This window comes from Scyliorhinus canicula, chromosome 2 (genome assembly GCF_902713615.1).
Source record: "Scyliorhinus canicula chromosome 2, sScyCan1.1, whole genome shotgun sequence".
Taxonomy (NCBI): domain Eukaryota; kingdom Metazoa; phylum Chordata; class Chondrichthyes; order Carcharhiniformes; family Scyliorhinidae; genus Scyliorhinus; species Scyliorhinus canicula.
Genome location: NC_052147.1, coordinates 201,920,372 through 201,940,253, shown reverse-complemented (window position 1 = coordinate 201,940,253; position 19,882 = coordinate 201,920,372). Strand labels below are relative to the sequence as shown.

General features: G+C 45.8%; 1 protein-coding gene across 5 annotated transcripts in view; it reads right to left on the bottom strand.

Moving 5' to 3' along the window:
* Positions 1–19,882, bottom strand: part of LOC119961888 (WAS/WASL-interacting protein family member 1-like) — a 145,259-nt gene that overhangs the window by 64,625 nt on the left and 60,752 nt on the right. For 3 of the 5 annotated variants that reach the window (XM_038789373.1, XM_038789371.1, XM_038789372.1), the window contains exon 2: positions 8,720–8,850. The exons of the other annotated variants lie outside the window; for them this stretch is intronic. The gene's annotated coding sequence lies outside the window, so the exon portion shown is untranslated. The remainder of the gene's footprint in view (positions 1–8,719; positions 8,851–19,882) is intronic. 5 annotated transcript variants of the gene reach the window in all.

Here is a 19,882-nt window from a genome sequence, read left to right as displayed (position 1 = left end):
CCTGGGGCCCTGGCGCTGTGAAGCCACAGTGCTATCCACCTGTGCTACCGTGCTGACCAAGATGCATGTGATAAAGGAACATTGTGATCATGGGTGACTTTAATCGGCATATAGATTGGGTGAGTCAAATTAGTCACAGTGCAATAGAGGAGCAATTTCTGGAGTATATACGGGATGGCTTTCTGGACCAATACGTTGAGGCACCAACAAGTGAGCAGGTCATCTTGAACTTGGTGTTCTGCAATGAAAAAGGATTAGTTGGCAATCTTGTTATGAGAACACCTTTGGGGATGAGTGACCGTAATTATGATAAGACTTTTTTTTTTAAGGTGGATAGTGAGGTAGTTGATTCTGAGACCAGGGTCCTAAATCTCAATAAAGGTAACTATGATGGTATGAGGCATGATGCAGGAGTTGGCTATGTTGAACCGTGAAACATTACTGAAGGACCATGGACAGACAATAGCAGACATTCAAGGAACGAATAGGTGGTGAATTCCAAATGTTCTTTATTCCTATTTGGCGCAAGAATAGAAAGGGAACTGTGGAATATGCACGACAGATGCAGTATAGCGTGAATAAATGTGAGGTTATCCACTTCGGTAGAAAAAATATGAGGGCAGATTATTATTTGAATGGGTGTAAATTGAGAGGTGGATACTCAGCGAGGCCTTGGTGTCTTCGTGCACCAGTTGCTGAAAGCACGTGCGTAGGTATACAAGGCAAACGGTATGTTCATCGTGAGAGGGCCTTCATCATGAGAGGATTGGAGTATAGGAATAGGCATGTCTTGCTACAATTGTATAGGGTGTTGGTGAGGCCACACCTGGAATACTGTGTGGAGTTTTAGTGTCCTTACCTGAGGAAGGATGTTTTTGCTATGGAGTGAGTGCAGTGCAGGTTTACCAGGCTGATTCCTGGGATTACGGGACTATCATAAGAGGAGAGACTAAATCGGTTAGGATTGTATTTATTGGAGTTAAGAAGAGTGAGAGGGGATTTCATAGAAACTTATAAAATTCAATTAGACAGGATAGATTCAGAAAGAATGTTCCCGATGGTGGGGGTGTCGAGAACTAGGGGTCATAGTTTAGGGATAAGGGGTAAACCTTTTAGGAATGAGGTGAGAAGAAATTTCTTCACCCAGAGAATGGTGAATCTGTGGAATTCACTACCACAGAAAGTAGCTGAGGCCAAACCTTTGAGAGATTTCAAGAAGGAATTAGATATAGCTCTTGGGGCTAAATGGATCAAGGAATATGGGGGAAGGCGGGATCAGGGTATTGAATTCGATAGTTAGACATGATCATAACGAATGGCAGAGCAGGCTCAAAGGTCTGAATGGCTTCCTCCTGCTTCTATTTTCCAAGTATGTTTCTATGTATGAGACCATAAGACATAGGAGCAGAAGTAGGCCACCTGACCTATTAAATCTGCTCCGCCATTCAATTAGATTATGGTTGATCTGATATCATTGTCAACGCCACTCTCCAGCCTTTTCCCCATAACCCTCCATTCCGTTACTGATTAAAAATCTATCACAGCCTTGAACATACTTAATGACGCAGCCTCTGCAGTAAATAATTCCACAGATGCACTCCCCTCTGAGAAAATAAATTTCTCCTCATCTCTGTCTTTTGGGTAACCCCTTATTCTTTGATTATGCCCTCTAGTCCTAGACTCTTCCACAAGAGGAAACATCCTCTTAGCATCTACCTTGCCAAGCCCCAAGAATCCTATGTCTCCATAAAGTCATGTGTCATTCTTCTAAACTCCAATGAGTACAGGCCCAATCTATTTAAACTTTTCCTCACAAGAAAATCCCTCCATATCCGCGATCAACCTAGTGAACCTCCTCTGGACTGCGTCCAATGCCAGTTAATTTTTCCTTAGACAAAGTGATCGCAACTGTTCACATTATTCCAGGTCTGGTCTAACTAATGCCTTGTATTGTTTCACCTGAGGAAAGGGCAGTGATTTGAAAGCTAGTGATTTGAAACAAACCTGTTGGACTTTAACCTGGTGTTGTAAGACTTCTTACTGTGCTTACCCCAATCCAATGCCGACATCTCCACATTTTATTGTTTTGAAAGACTTCCCTATATTTTATAATCTATTCCCTTTGAAATAATAATAGTCCAAAGATGTGCGGGTTAGGTGGATTGGCCATGCTAAATTGCCCATAGTGTAAGGTTAATGGGGGGATTGTTGGGTTACGGGTATACGGGTTACGTGGGTTTAAGTAGGGTGATCATTGCTCGGCACAACATCGAGGGCTGAAGGGCCTGTTCTGTGCTGTACTGTTCTAAGTCTAAGTCTAATGGCCAACATTCCATTTGCCTTCCCAATTACCTGCTGAACTTGCATGTTAGTTTTTTGTGATTTATGCACGAGGACCCCCAAATCCCTCTTTGCTGCAATTTTCAAAGGTCTTTCTCCATTTAAATAATATTAACCTCCTTTATTCTTCCTACCAAAGTGCATAACTTCATATTTTCCCACATTATATTCCATCTGTCAAGTTTTTGCCCACTCACCTAACTTGTCTATATTCCTTTGAAGACTCTGTCTTCTTCACCACTTGCCTGCCCACCTATTTCTGTATCATCCACAAACTTGGCAAAAGTGCATTCATTTCCCTTTCCAAGTCAGTGATATATATTGTGAATAATTGTGGCCCCTGCATGAATCCCTGTAGCACTTACAGGTTGCCATCCTGAAAATGCCCCTCATATCCCAACTCTGTCTTCTATCAATTAGCCAATCCTCTATCTATGTGAAGATACTGCCACAACACCATGGGCTCTTATCTTGTTAAGTAGTCTTTTGCATGGTACCCTATTGAACGCATTTTGGAAACCCAAGTATTACATCTATTGATTCCCCTTCATCTACCTTGCTCGTTGCCACCTCAAAAGAATTCTAATAAATTTGTCAGGCATAATTTCCCCTTCATGACTCTGCTTGATTATATTATGCATTTCTAAATTCTCAATTCATTCTGGCCTTTTGTCCTCCAGTCTTCTCTTCACAATTGTTCCATTATTTTACTCAAATAAATTTGTTACACAGTGGAATTGAAATCGCTGGAGTCAGTCCTACCCTCATTTGTAAATATTGATGCAATATTTTCTGGCTTCTAACCCCATGAAACCTCTCCAGTGCTTAATGATTCTTTCATGACTCGAGCCACACAGTTCCTCCCCAGATTTATGTAATCCGGTACAGGGAATGTGTTACTATTTAGTACCTTTAATTTCCCAAAGGGTAGCACGGTAGCACAGTGGTTACACTGTGTCTTCACAGTGCCCAGGGTCCAAGGTTTGATACCCGGCTTGGGTCACTGTGCGGAGTCTTCACTGTTCTCCCCATGTCTGCATGGGTTTCCTCTGGGTGCTCCGGTTTCCTCTCACAAGTCCTGAAAGATGTGCTTGTTAGGTAATTTGGACATTCTGAATTTTCCCTGTGTGTACCCGAACAGGCGCCGGAATGTGACGACTAGGGTTTTTTCACAGTAACTTCATTGCAATGTAAGCCTACTTGTGACAATAAACATTATTAGAAATACTGTACTTCCTACGCGTGAAGTCATCATTTTGTACCTTAAGAAATATTTCTGGAAAACAATTAAGCAACTCAAATGTTTTGCCTACATCTTCAAATGCTGTAACAATTTTTATCTTTAAAACAAAAACTCTTATTTCCGTGAACATCCTTTGCTGTGCGAGTCTGATGTCTTATTTTAAAACTGGATTTTAAAAAAAACACAAAGCTTGTTTAGTATTTTGCCAATCACATTCCAAGCTTATCCCTTTCTCTTCGGTTTTGTTCTTTTATGCAATTTTAGTTGCACCATTTATCCATTTTGGTGACTGTTAGATTACTTTAATTTTATTTTGGAATTTGTTGTCTCGTATACCTGTCTACACAGAAATATTGCACATGCATTAAATGTATATGGTGATGCATTAAATGTACACTTTGCAAGAAAAAAAAAATCAGCTGCAACACTTTTGATTGGCCCACAAAGTATATAAAGTTCTCAGAAATAAGAAACTTTGACAAAACCAACCAATTCAATAGCATCAATATGGCAGCAACAGATACCATAGAACAGATCAAATTCATTCAAGCAGCCACCTTCAATTTTGATCCAGCTGGTTCATAATATATTGTAAACAAATCAATTTATCCAATAGAGGTAGTGTCTGTTAGAAATACCTCATAAAAGCAGAAGATAGCTGGCTCACGGGAGTGCTGTAGAGAGGGGGGGGGGGGGGGCGCGGCTAGGAGGGGTCCTAGCCTGGGGGGGAGGGGAGGGGGGGGTTACCGGGTTGCTGCTGAAACGGTCAGGAAGGAGCTGGAGGACGCAGGGAGTGCTGGAGGGGGGGAGGTGCCGCCGTGGGAAACTGGCAGAGCGTGGGACGCTGGCCGAGGGTGGGCAAGGGATGGGGTATGGCTAATCGGCAGGGGAAGGGGGCAGGGCGCCCTCGGATCCGGCTGATAACCTGGAATGTGAGGGGGCTGAATGGGCCGGTCAAAAGGGCCCGAGTAGTTGCGCACCTGAAGGGACTGAAGGCGGATGTGGCCATGCTCCAGGAGACACACCTGAGAGTGGTGGACCAGGTCCGGCTGAGAAAGGGGTGGGTGGGCCAGGTATTCCACTCAGGGCTGGACGAGAAGAGTAAAGGGGTGGCGATCCTGGTGGGGAAGAAGGTGTTGTTTGAGGCGTTGAAGGTGGTGGCTGACAGTGGCAGGAGGTACGTGATGGTGAGTGGCAAGCTGCAGGGGGAGCGGGTAGTGTTGGTGAATGTTTATGCCCCAAATTGGGACAATGCGGGGTTCATGCGGCGTATGCTGGGCCGCATTCCGGACCTGGAGGTGGGGGGCCTGATCATGGGGGGAGACTTTAACACTGTGCTGGATCCCCCATTGGATCGATCCAAGTCCCGGACGGGTAGGAGGTCGGCGGCGGCTAAGGTGCTGAGGGGATTTATGGACCAGATGGGGGGGGGGGTGGACCCTTGGAGGTTTGAGAGGCCAAGGGCCAGGGAATACTTGTTTTTCTCCCATGTACATAAGGCCTACTCGAGGATTGACTTTTTTGTCCTGAGCAGGGGGCTGGTGCCGAGGGTGGAGGAAGTGGAATACTCTGCCATTGCCATTTCGGACCATGCCCCGCACTGGATGGACCTCGGGCTGGGGGAAGAGAGGGACCAACATCCGCTCTGGCGCATGGAGGTGGGGCTGCTGGCAGAGGAGGAGGTGGCCGGGAGGGTCCGGGGGTGTATTGAGAGATACCTCGAGGCCAATGATAACAGGGAGGTTCGGGTGGGGACGGTCTGGGAGGCATTAAAGGCGGTGATGAGGGGGGAATTGATCTCCATCCGAGCCCAGAGGGAGAGGGGGGAGCAGAGGGAAAGGGAAAGACTGATAGGGGAGATGGTGCAGGTGGATAGGAGATATGCGGAGGCCCCGGAGGAGGGATTGCTGGGGGAGAGGTGTAGCCTTCAGACCAGATTTGACCGCCTTACTGATGACCAGAAAGGCGGAAGCCCAGTGGAGGAAAGCACAGGGGGCGGTGTATGAACACGGGGAGAAGGCGAGCAGGATGCTGCCGCACCAGCTCCGGAAGCGAGACGCGGCCAGGGAGATTGAGGGAGTGAGGGATAGCGCTGGGAAGGTGGTGCGGAGGGAGGTAGAGGTCAATGGGGTCTTCAGGGACTTTTATGGGGAACTGTACCACTCTGAGCACCCGGTGGAGGGTGGTGGTATGGGGCGCTTCCTGGACAGGTTGCGTTTCCCGAGGGTGGAAGAGGAGCGGGTGGAGGGACTAGGGGCACCGATCGAGTTGGAGGAGGTTGTCAAAGGGATTGGGAGCATGCAGTCGGGGAAGGCGCCAGGGCCGGACGGGTTTCCGGCGGAATTTTATAAAAAGTATTTGGACCTGTTGGGCCCCCTGTTGGTCCGGACCTTTAACGAGGCATGGGAGGGGGTGGCTTTGCCCCCAACTATGTCGCAGGCGCTGATTTCCTTGATCCTGAAGCGGGACAAGGACCCTCTGCAGTGTGGATCATATAGGCCGATTTCGTTGCTGAACGCCGACGCTAAGCTGCTGGCAAAGATCCTGGCCACTAGAATAGAGGATTGTGTGCCGGGGGTCATACATGAGGACCAGACGGGGTTTGTGAAGGGAAGGCAGCTGAACACAAATGTGCGAAGACTCCTCAATGTCATTATGATGCCGGCGGTGGAAGGGGAGGCGGAGATAGTGGTGGCGTTGGACGCGGAGAAGGCCTTCGATAGGGTGGAGTGGGAGTACTTGTGGGAGGTGTTGGAGAGGTTTGGGTTTGGGGAGGGGTTTATTCGGTGAGTGAGGCTGCTCTACGAGGCCCCGATGGCAAGTGTAGCCACGAATAGGAGGAGGTCGGAGTATTTTCGGCTGCATCGGGGGACGAGACAGGGGTGCCCCCTGTCCCCCTTGCTCTTTGCGTTGGCAATTGAGCCCCTGGCCATGGCATTGAGGGAGTCAGGGAACTGGAGGGGCATGGTGCGGGGTGCGGAGGAGCATCGAGTGTCACTGTACGCGGACGACCTGCTGCTGTATGTGGCGGACCCAGTGGGGGGGATGCCGGAGGTGATGAGGATCCTTGGGGAATTCGGGGGTTTCTCGGTGTATAAGCTGAACCTGGGCAAGAGCGAGGTGTTTGTGGTGCATCCGGGGGATCAAGAGGAGGGGATTGGTAGGCTCCCACTGAAGCAGGCAGGGAAGAGCTTCAGGTACCTAGGGGTCCAGGTGGCTGGGAGTTGGGGGGCCCTGCACAAGCTCAACCTCACAAGGTTGGTGGAGCAGATGGAGGAGGAGTTTAAGAGGTGGGATATGTTACCGCTGTCACTGGCGGGGAGGGTGCAGTCCGTTAAGATGACGGTGCTCCCGAGGTTTTTGTTCTTGTTCCAGTGCCTCCCCATCTTTATCCCAAAGGCCTTTTTCAGGAGGGTCAACAGCAGTATCACGGGTTGTGTGTGGGCGCATGGGACTCCAAGGGTTTGAAGAGTGTTCCTGGAACGAGGCAGGGATAGGGGGGGGCTGGTGTTGCCCAACCTCTGTGGGTACTACTGGGCGGCCAACGCAGCGATGGTGCGTAAGTGGGTAATGGACGAGGAGGGGGCAGCGTGGAAGAGGATGGAGGCGGCGTTTTGTGTGGGCACGAGCCTGGAAGCGCTAGTAACGGCGTCGTTGCCGCTCCCTCCAACAAGGTATACCACGAGCCCGGTGGTGGCGGCTACCCTCAAATTTTGGGGGCAATGGAGACGGCACAGGGGAGAAATGGGGGGCTCGATGGAGGCCCCGATACGGGGGAACCATCGGTTCGCCCCAGGGAGCATTGTTGGCGGATTTCTGGGCTGGCACAGGGCAGGGGTTAGGAGGTTGAGGGACCTGTTTGTGGAGGGGAGGTTCGCGAGCTTGGGGGAGTTAGAGGGGAAGTTTGGGCTCCCCCCGGGGAACATGTTTAGGTATATCCAGGTGAGGGCGTTTGCCAGGCAGCAGGTGGAGGGGTTCCCCTTGCTGCCCCCACGAGGGGTGCGGGATAGGGTGCTCTCGGGGGTGTGGGTCGGAGGAGGGAGGATCTCGGACATATACCGGGTAATGCAGGAGGTAGACGAGGCCTCGGTGGAGGAACTGAAGGGGAAGTGGGAAGAGGAGCTGGGGGAGGAGATTGAGGAGGAGACGTGGGCGGATGCCCTGGAGAGAGTGAATTCCTCCTCTTCCTGTGCGAGGCTTAGCCTCATACAGTTCAAGGTGCTGCATAGGGCCCACATGACTGGGACAAGGATGAGTAGGTTTTTCGGGGGCGAGGACAGGTGTGCTAGGTGCTTGGAGAGCCCAGCGAACCACGCCCATATGTTTTGGGCGTGCCCAGCGTTGGGGGAGTTTTGGAAGGGGGTAGCAAAGACGGTGTCGAGGGTGGTGGGATCCAGGGTCGAGACAGGCTGGGGACTCGCAATTTTTGGGGTTGCAGTGGAGCCGGGAGTGCAGGAGGCGATAGAGGCCGGGGTCCTGGCCTTTGCGTCCCTAGTAGCCCGGCGGAGGATCTTGCTCCAATGGAAGGATGCGAGGCCCCCACAGGGAGAACTGTGCACAAGGGTTTGTGGAGGGTGCTATCTCTCTCCTTTGTTTGTTTTTTTTTCTTTTCTCTTTTTCTTTGTTTTTGTTTCTTCCTTTTGTTTGAAGTTGCTCTTGAAGCTGGGGGGCATTGTTGATGGGGTGTTACCGCGGTTGTACGTTAATAGAGTCAAGATGTTTATATTTTGTATTTTGTAAAAATTTCAATAAAAATTATTTATAAAAAAAAAGAAATACCTCCGAAAAATTTCCTTCCACAGGGTTTCTCTGTAACTTGCAGCTTAAACAACTGGGAAATTGGTTCCTCAAGCAAATTTTATTTTTGAGTAACAGCTAATGTGTTACTGGTTTTACAACTTCACTTCCTACTCTTTTATGGAAGATAAAATTTTATAACTCATCCATATACATATCAATGACCACTGTGATGCATGTCACTATCGTTCTGTAGACTTATTTTGAGGCATTTTATTAGTGATCTGAAAATTACCCAATAAAACATTGCTTTAGCATCCAAAATATTTGTTAATAAATGAATCTGCTTGATCTATGTGTCTGCTAGAATATGGCAGGTTATGCAGGAGATGTCATTACCTCTGGTTACAGCAAGCGACCGTTATCTTTAAGAAGCCAACTTTCCTTCTCTGTCAAATGTAACTTATGGTCGGTGCATCAGAAGTAAAGTATCAAGTGCACTTCTCACCCACTCAGGAAACGTGCATTTCCTATTTAAAAAGAATTTGGATTTACATAGTGCCTCATCACATTGTTAAGACATCCAAAAGCACTTCACAACCAAATGAATCAGTTGAGAAGTTAAATCATTTTTATGCAGGCAAGCATGGTAGCCTATATAAAGCAAAGGCAAAGTGCATACAGCAACAATCTAGAATAGGTCATCGGAGGTGCCATGGTCCAGATGAGATGTAAAACTGAAGTCTAATTTGCCTGCTCAGATGGGCATTAGTGATGACATGGAGAAGGGAAGTCCTTCCAGTGTCAAGGCCAGAATTGGTCAACAACCATCATTCCTAAAACATTGTGTATTCAATGGTCCCACTGCTTAGCTGTGTGCAAACTGGCTGCTGTGTTTGCCTACATAAGACGACTACTTCAAAAGTATTTCAGGAGGTTGTGAAGCACTTTGGAATATCCTGAGCTTGTAAAAGCCACAATATAAATGCAATTCTCAAAATAAAACAGGAAAATGTAGTGCAGTACTGTAAACAACATTACAATTCAATTACTGCATTCATAAAACAAAAAAAAACAATGACCCTTGGTTGTTCAGTTTCCTAGTAGTTTCTTCAGTCAGCGACTGGTTGCACTATGCACTAATTTAGTCATATCCACACCAGAGGGTAAAGGGATGGAATTAATTGTGTTTAATTGTATGCAGGCAGAGAACATCAAGTGTGGATTCCCTTCAGCCCAAATAAATGGGCAAAATTTTAAACTGTACCTGTTGGATTAGGAGGCGTTTGTGTGTAGTGTGTAACTCTAAATAAATGTTATAAACTGTAACTATTGGTTCCCAACTATCCTTCACCAAATAATCGGAATAAAACAGAGGGAAGGTGAAGTTTTTTTGTGCAAATTCTAATGGACATTGCAAATTTTCAGATTAAGTCAAGAATCACTTTTTACCTACCTACCTCATAACTAATACACAATACACGTAGTCTAACTAGCACTTATTCTGATGTATCTAGTATTTAAAAGCAGCAGCTTGGTAGTGGGTGTATACATTTTAAAAATTATCCATCCAGATTGCTAAAACTGAATTAATCGGTCTAGGATTCCGATTTGTCAATCGTTTTTGTGACATTTGTTTTCATCACAAACCAAGTATATGCAGTCATTGGAAAATAAACCAAGAAGTATTATCAGTTCCCCATTACAGATACATGTATGTAGATTAATAACTTTATATAATATTGAGTAAAATGGAGATGAGACATTGTTTCCCCCCGCCCCCACAACAGTTACATGGCAGACCCAAAGGTTTCATTTATTTCATATTTTCATGCCCCCTTCTTGCAACGTCTTATATGAAAAAGGTGGATCAGTTTCTGCATTGCCAATCTGATATAATTGCCGAAAACTGACATATCTGACCATTTTATCCCTCGCCCTGCAAGCAAAATGCTGAAGAAACCTCCCGGTAATATTGCTGTGATTGAAAACTCAATAAATAATGCAAGACACTGCCCCATCCTCCACAGCACAGTGAGCTGATGTATCAGTGCACTTACATGTAAGTACTGCCTCTGGAGCTAACTTTGAAAAGCTCCTATTGCGGCCATTATATCGTATTTACATCTCCGTTTTAACAGTGAAGCAGAATCACCAAAAACAGATCAGGATATGTTTTTGCAGTCGCGTAGTAGCTCAAAAGTCACAAATATGTCATATATGAGCAAATCTTTGTCTAAAGTTGCATTTGTGACTTTCATCATTCTGGCCACACTTTGCTTATCTTGGCAGTGATGAATATTTCTTTCTTTTATAGGTGGCTCAGATCCCAATCTCCTGCAGCCACAGTAAAGATGGTGGAGCCAGCTAATGTTAACTGTTCATTTTTGCTGTTACTTTGCTGTCAATGTGCTAGTACGAAGAGGGTTACAATGCCTCAAATTATACTTGCAGTAGCAAGTCGATCTATATAATAGTAATGTCTCTGACAATGTGCTTATTTTTGGAGTCAAAAAGTAAGTGGAATTCTGGTTAATTTATATGTACATGTAATCTTCAATATACGATAACTTTAAAAAAATTCAACTTGTTCAAACTTTATATAATTGTTGGACTTTCAACTCAAATTACTAAACTGCTAATATTGAGAAATAGATGAGAGAAGGTAGGTTAAAATTAAAACAATTTTACTTTTTATCCCAAAATTTACAGCAGGAATAGCACATAAACCGCATAACTTTGTGATGCACTAAAGCCAATGGGGTTGTAGTTGCTTTTTTAAAAGTCATTTTTTTGTACCGCCAACAGCGTCAATTTCACTTCAAGAGAAAAAGTTCTGATTTCCAAGTTTAAAGATTGCCTGCTCCTTTCACAGAGAATCTCAGTTGAAAAGTACTCAGCAAACATGTTTCCATGAATATACAGGGCTAACCATTGCAGCTGCCCACAATTTTGAAACAGAATTATTTTTTCAGAGAAAACTAATGAATTACTTCAGCTTCTGAAAAATTAACAAGCAACATCTGAAATAAGGTGATGGATACACTGTTTGCATAAATTCCGATCACTCCATTATGAGTCATAGAATTGCACAAAAGACCAAAATAGTATGGTGATTAATGCAGCTTCTGCACATGGTGTAACAGCTTTTATAACGGAAAGGGAAGCAGTGAACCCGTTAAATGCACAATACAAAATTCAGCAGTCTACAAGATCTCCATTCCACCATAAAGATCCAGTTGGTTATATGAAACAGCTGCAGATTTTTAAAACTATTCTTAAATTCCTTAATCATTTTTGTTCTGTTGTGCATCTTAATTCGATTCATAGATATCATAGAATTATAGAATTTACAGTGCAGAAGGAGGCCATTCGGCCCATCGAGTCTGCACCGGCTCTTGTAAAGAGCACCCTACCCAAGGTCAACACCTCCACCTTATCCCCATAACCCAGTAACCCCACCCAACACTAAGGGCAATTTTGGAGACTAAGGGCAATTTATCATGGCCAATCCACCTAACCTGCACATCTTTGGACTGTGGGAGGAAACCGGAGCACCCGGAGGAAACCCACGCACACACGCGGAGGATGTGCAGACTCCACACAGACAGTGATCCAAGCCAGAATCGAACCTGGGACCATGGAGCTGTGAAGCAATTGTGCTATCCACAAGGCAACAAAGAAATGGAAGTTTGACTACAATCAAATTAAATTTTGTTTAATTAAATCAGTTGTAATACTAAAATCAATTAATCTGAAGCAGCATTGGATTAAAAATTTAGAAAAATCCGCTTACTGGAAATTCACATCGTGTAGAAAAGATATGCTGAACAAAAACATACCCTATGTTTTCAATTACAGTTTAGTTTTTCATTTCATTTTCTTGTCTGATTAAAATTATACAATGGAGGAGGGCAAAATCACTTCTATAATTTTGATGACAAACTGGGTTACTGACATTTTTAACGTTTAAGGAAGATAACACCATAGAAGATACAGCCATTTAGCCAGGCGTTCTTAGAATGATTTCTAACACATTTGATGATACATGGGAGGTGTTTGGGAAAATACATTTGAATCATGTCTCACAAGTGCTGATTCACTTGAACAAAAAATAAGATGCAATACTCTTTCCCCTCCTTCCGCCAAAAAATCATTGTGCAGTTGTCACTGAATATCTACAATATCACTGAAAATTTACAAGTCAGAAATAGAATCCCAAACGATTAGAAAAGCTACCAGTAAACTAGTAATCTTCACAATCATTTTCCAAAGGTACAGCTCAAGTTATTCATGCACAATATTGTCCAAGTCATGTTGGAAAACTGTCCAGTTGCCACAGAAACACAAGTCTTCTAGATTAGAAAGCTTGAGTTTTGTTCCATTCCAGAACTTGGGTGGTTTTCCCTCCCTACCCCTTTCTATTTTTCAGGCTTCCATGTAGCAGGATTCAGTCATTCATTTATATTTCCCTATCGTTCTCTTTGTTTCAATAACAGAGTAAGAATTAAATCATGAACCCCATCAGAATGGGGGGGCCTAGGGGAGCAGGAGATAAATGTGGCACTAGATGCGGAGAAGGCTTTTGATCGAGTAGAGTGTTTATTTATTTGCAGTGATGGAACAGATTGGAATTGGGCCTAAGTTTGTGACATGGGTTAAATTGTTGCATAAGAAACCGAAAGCAAGGGGTAGCACGGTGGCATTGCTGCCTCACAGCGCCGAGGTCCCAGGTTCAATCCCAGCTCTGGGCCACATGTGGACTTTGCAAATTCTCCCTGCGTTTGCGTGGGTTACGTCCCCACAACCCAAAATGTGTAAGTTAGGAGGATTGGCCACACTAAATTGCCGCTTAATTGGAAAAAATGAATTGGGTACTCTAAATTTAAAAAAAGAAACCGAAGGCGAGTGTTCATACAAATGAGGCAAACTCAGGATATTTTCAACTGCATAGGGACGAGGACGAGGTGTCCTATGTCTCCCCCCCGTTTGTTTGTGCTGGTGATAGAGCCCTTTGCCATTGCACTGAGGAGCTTGGATAAGCAGAAGGGGATAGTGAGGTAGGGGTGGGTAGAGCATCCTTGTATGCTGATGACCTTTTGCCATATATTTCCAACCCAGTTGCCATGGTGGGGGACATAATGGGGCTGCTCAAGTGATTTGGGGCTTTGGGATACTCCTGCTCTATTTTAGCTGTTTCTATTTCGAACTATAGGGATAGCAAGCTTGCACCACTGATGTGGCAAATGAGTACCATAAAGTTAAGATTGCAAAAAGTTTTCTTCATGGACTACACATTAAAGTTTGGCAACCTTCTTGTACAATGGAGAGACAGGGAAGGGGAAATGGCTTGGTAAAAATTAATTTAGATCCATTCATACACACAATGGTGCTGGAAGCCCTTTCTGGCCAGCCTCTTTTCATTCACAGAAACAATACTGATATTTTTCCAAGCCAGCTGAAATTCTTCAACACATTTTGCCATTATGGTCCATCTCTATCTTTTCTGCCATGAGAACCGATGTTTCATGAAGCTAATGCAAGTTCTGTTTTTCTTGTTGCCTGTTTTATAATGCTGTGCTTAGTTGACTAGCTGCCAGGAAACAATCAATGTTTTAGGACAACTTTTCTAGTTGCTTTTCTATGTATGCACTTCAACTAATGATGATGCAGCTTCAAACAGTCAACACCAAGAGCAAACAGGTTATGTTGGAACTGTATAGAAGGTTGGGGGAAATATGATTGAGATGTATCAGCTTATGAGGGGTTATGGACAAGGCAAATAGGAAGCAGCTGTTCCCCTTGGTTGAGGGGTCAATCACAAGGGGGCATAGTTTTAGGGTGAGGGGCAGGAGATTCCGAGGGGATTTGATAAAAAACATTTTCGCTCAAAGGGTGGTGAGATTGTGGAATGCACTACCTGGAAACCTTATAACCTTTAAAAAGCACTTAGATGAGTACTTGAAACACCATCACATTCAAGGATATGGAACAATTGCTGGTAAGTACGATTAGCGTGTGATTAGGAGTAGTTATTGTTTGTGCAGACTAGATGGGCCGAAGGGCCTTTTCTGTCCAATACGATTCTATGACCAAAAATCAGGGTCCAGGCTGCCTATATGCACGCTTGCAGCTATAGCATCAAGCATCACCACGCCTGCCACTTCATCACTTGTAAATGTAAATGATCTTTATTGTCACAAGTAGGCGCTTACATTAACATTGCAATGAAGTTACTGTGAAAAGCCCCTAGTCACCACATTCTGGCGCCTGTTCGGGTACACAGAGGGAGAATTCAGAATTCTCAGCTGGTACAGGAATTGAACCCGCGCTGCTGGCCTTGCTCTGCATCACAAACCAGCTGTCTAGCCCACTGAGCTAAACCAGTCAACCAGCTAAACTTGCCCTTTTGTCATTATTTCTGCAACAGTTCCACAAAGACTCCGGCAATTAGACAAGTAAACAGCCCTCTGACTCAGTATTTGACTTCAACCCATCATAAGCATCCTTTTATTTTGAGCAATTGGAACAAGATATACAAACTGAAAGGGTAAATTGGAACAAACAAAGGGATTTTTCTGGTCTTTGGAAGCTTTCCATTCCTAGTTAGTCAACATTTCTTAAAGAAAACTCGCAATCCAACAAGTTCTCACTCTATTGGTCCAAAATTCATCTATTATCTGAGAAATACTGGGGCAATGAAAGCACTATTTTGATTTGTCTCTGTTAGTAAATCATTTGCAAATCTTATGGCTCCTATTCCTCAACCGGTTTTGATTTATAATTTTTAATTATAGGGTGGCTCGGTATCACAGTGGTTAGCACTGTTGCTTCACAGTGCCAGGGACCCGGGCTCAATTCCCGGCTTGGGTCACAAGTCGGTGTGGAGACTGAACATTTTCCCCGTGTACAGGAGCTCCGGTTTCCTCCCACAATCCCGAAAGACATGCTTGTTAGTTGAATTGGACATTCTGAATTCTCCCTCAGTGAACCCGAACAGGCGCCGGAATGTGGTGACTCGGGGATTTTCAGTGTTAACGCATTCATAGGTTTGGCAAATGGTATGGATTCAAATCCCAATCACTTAGGTGGTGCCTGCTACAATTGACAACAACTTGCATTTATATAGCACCTTTTAACATTGCAACACATCGCAAAGTCAAATCAACTGCATTATTCCTCCCTCCTAGTTCCAATTGCTGCAGCGAAGAATCCTGGCTTCACCTGGAGGCCCTGTCCTGTGGAATGCTTTTCCCACTCTTGGTGTTGGAGTTCAAAACCCAGGAAGGAATCAGACAGTCAATATTGTTGACAGGTTTAGATAGAAGAATCCCCACAGTGGCAGGAGGGCAATCAGCCCATCGAGTCTGCACCCAAACTCCAAAAGAGCACCTTCCAAGGCCTACTCACTCACCCCATCCCCATAACCCCACCCAATCTGCAAATCCCTGGATAATAAGGGGAAATTTAGTCTGACCAAGCCACCTAACCTGCACATATTTGGACTGCGGGAAGAAACCGGAACACCCAGAGGAAACCCATGCAGACAGCAAATTCCACACAGTCACCCAAGGCTGGAAATGAACCTGGGTCCCTGGCGCTGTGAAGCAGCAATGATAAGCACTGTGCCGCCCGTAATTAATAATAAACAAGTTAAAAGGACTCTGAACCACTTGAAAACATTTTTTGGAAGCTCAAAGATCAACAAAGAACATACAGACACCGCACAGACAGTGACCCAAGCTGGGAATTGAACCCGGGTCCCTGGCACTGTGAAGTAACAGTGCTAACCACTGTGCTACCGTGCCACCCTATAATTAAAAATTATAAATCAAGACCGGTTGAGGAATAGGAGCCATAAGATTTGCAAATGAATTTTGCGGGATTTTATTGTCCCTCACCAGTGAGTTGAAGATGGAGATGGGGTGGGGCATAGTCTTTCTGGGTTGCCTCCTGGCTGCCCTTCCACGCCCGATCGGACCACAATTTTACCTAGATCAGGCAAGGCCTTTTGGCGGCCTGCCCTCACCACAGCTGACACCCTTAAGTGGCACTTGGAAAAAAAAATGAAAATCGCTTATTGTCACGAGTAGGCTTCAATGAAGTTACTGTGAAAAGCCCCTAGTCGCCACATTCCGGCGCCTGTCCGGGGAGGCTGGTACGGGAATCGAACCGTGGCTGCTGGCCTGCTTGCCTGCTTTAAAGCCAGCGATTAGCCTTGTGAGCTAAACTAGCCCCTAACTTCCCACCTAACCTCAATTTTGAGGCTTTTGGAAAAGGTTCAAGGGTGGGGTAAAGACTGGCAGGTCACCCTGCTTGGGCCTCAGATGGGAAGAGAGAGGGCACATCCCACAAGGGCCCCCTTTCCACATTGGGCACACAGCACCCGAGGTCTGTGCACCTCCCTCCCCCTCCCCTGGCAGATGCTCCCTTCCCTCTGATCTCACCAAGGAGGGACTTTCATCCGAGTGAGGGACCAAAGTCCCGTTTCCAGCAAATTGATGCTCCTCAGACCACTAAACGGCTGTGGGCTACTGTCATCAGTGGGGGCACATTCCATTCCAACTCTTCAGGTGGTGGGGCAAAAAGCCCTGACATCTGAAAAATCCTGCCCAGTTTTACCATTTGGTGGCACGGTGGCATCTAATCTGGCGGGAGGCAACCCCGTCACTGCTCCATCTCCTCCCAATTAATCTGTGGCTGAAAGGCCAACGGAAGACCTTCCTTCTGCTAATTGAGGCTCATAAGCAGGCAATTAATACCCACTTAAGGGTCCCATCCCACTGCTGCTGGTTTCAAGCCACGGGTGGGTAATCAGCTTGTCAAATGATAAGCATGATTAGCAAACCTTGGCGTACTCACTTGCAAGCTACCGGGTTTTCGGGATGTGGTGGGTAGCTGGCAGACCCTCATTCAAAGACACTCATTGCCTGATTGAGGGACCCATCATCAGGATGAGGTCAGCGGTGATCCATATCCCTGCCTTTGCTGACATACCTCTCCCCTGCAATTCCTGAGTGCAATCACTCACCTGTGCACGAGTCCCTCCTCAATCCGAGGCCTCGGATGGGTGTAGTACTGGCTGCAGTCTTCGCCTTCCTGGTGGCTCTGCTGAGTAAAGAAGAGCTGCTGGCCTCCGATTGGCTGACAGTCTCCACAATCAATATTCTGGGGGTCATCATTGACCAGATACTGAACTGGACCAGCTACATCTGGCTACAGGAGCAAGTCAGAGGCTGGGAATTCTGCAGAAAGTAACTCACCTCCTGACTCCCCAAAGTCGGTCAAGAGTGTTATGGAATACTCTCCATTTGCCTAGATGAGTTCAGCTCCATTAGCACTCATGAAGCATGACAATTTCCAGGACAAAGCAGCCCATTTGATTAGCATCCTATCCTCCACCTTTGCACAGTGGCAGCAGTGTTTTCCATCTACAAGAAACACTGCAACACGTCACCAAGGTTCCTTCAATAGCACCTTCCAATCCCGTAACCTCTACCATCTATAAAGAACATGGGTAGCAGATGTAGGGGACACACCAACTTCAAGTTTCTTACCAAGTCACAAGCCATCCTGACTTGGAACTATATAGTTCCTTCATTGAAAGTGGGTCAAAAATCCTGCAACTCACTTCCTAACAGCACATGGATTTCAGTTTGTTCAGAAAGGCAGCACACGGCCACCTTCTCAAAAGATAATTATCGATGGGCAATAAATGTTGGCCTCACCAGTGATGCGCACATCCCATGAATGAAAACAAAAAATCTCCAAAAGATTCCGATATGCACAAATCATCTTAGATCATTGATGTAGTTCTTCGCTACAATTCCCAGTTCTTGTCAATAAATACCATGACGACAACAACTTCAGAAGTAAGTCCTGGACCAATGTTCCAAGACTACGATTCTACCTTGCCGAGATGCAGCAGTCAAATGTTCATGGTTAACATCGGGTTCATGTTCCTGAGCGAAGGTGAATTTATTTACCTATTTACAATTACATGCTTAGCGCAGCATCTCACTCAGTGCAGATCTTGCTGGGAGGATAGTTCTGACCAGGCCCCAAGTTGGGTCTGTTTTTATCCCCTGCCTTAACGAGCCCCAGGTGGTTGGCCTCTGCCCCCGACCTAGGGAGCTTGTATTCTAGGAGCCCCACAGGGAGATCAATGATTGTTTCCCCATGGTCCTCGTGGAGGTTAAAGCAAATAGAATCATTTGTCTTTCCACACTTTGCACGATTGATACACACAAATGTACAAAATTCTCCTTGTCAGCATCAAACATGGATGTTCAGCATTGACTGGCAAGAATTGGATTTGGTGCAGGGAAGAAGATGAACTGTGCCCAACTATTCTGTGGCCTAAAGATTTGGAGTACCACTGCCCTGACCACAACCTTTGGTGTACCTATAGACAAAAATGTGTTTATTGCACAGTAGTGGAATTAATAACCGTTGCACTGAATTCGATAATATAACAATCATCAAAAACATATTTATTTTAAAAAGTAGAATTTTTACAAAATATCTGCAATGTGGAAAGATTTATGGGACCACAGATTTTTAAACCACATAAGAAAACAGGCTGTTTCAGAACCTCCTAATGAATCGGCTATGTACTACACTGGAATAAAATATTAGCCCAAATCAATACACTTCACGTTTATCAAACAAAGCCGAGTGGGTGCGTGCGGAAGAGGCCTCCTGCATGGGGCCCTCCCACCGGGCCCTCACCATGGCAGCACTTCCATCCCCACCCAAAAATCACTCCAGCAGCCCGGTGGTGATAGCCACCCTCCAATCCTGGAGCCAACTTCGGCAGCAATTTGGCCTGACCAAAATGTTGGACAAAGCTCCCATCTGCAACAACCATAGGTTCACACCAGCACTGACTGACGCCACCTTCAAAAGGTGGGGGCAGGACGGGGGGACACTGACAGTCAGGGACCTGTACACGGACGGCAGGATCGCAACACTGGACGAACTGACTGAGAAATTCCAGCTGGCCAGGGGAACGAGCGAAGGTATCTATAGCTCAAAAACTTTCTACGAAAGGAGACAAGGATGTACCCACAACCCCCACAACAGACATTACTGGAAGAGTTACTGGACGCAAGCATACTAGATAAAGGAAACTGTAGTGACATGTATGACTGACTAGTAGAGAGGGCCGACACCGTACTGGACGCAACAAGAAAGAAATGGGAAGAGGACCTGGGGATTGAAATAGTATGGGGACTCTGGAGCGAAGCACTACATACACAGGGTCAACACCACCTCCACGTGCGCAAGGCTCAGCCTGACAAAGCTAAAAGTGGTACATAGAGCCCCCTTAACAAGAACCCGTATGAGTAGGATCTTTCCGGAGGTGGAGGATAGATGTGAACAGTACCAAGGAGGCCCGGCCAACCACGCCCACATGTTCTGGTCTTGCCCCACACTTGCGGGGTATTGGACAGCCTTCTTCGAGGCAATGGCGGTCTTCGGGGTTTCAGACCAGCCAGATCCATTCCTGGGGAGGAGGGCGGACGCCCTTGCCTTTGCCTCCCTGATCGCCCGCCGTAG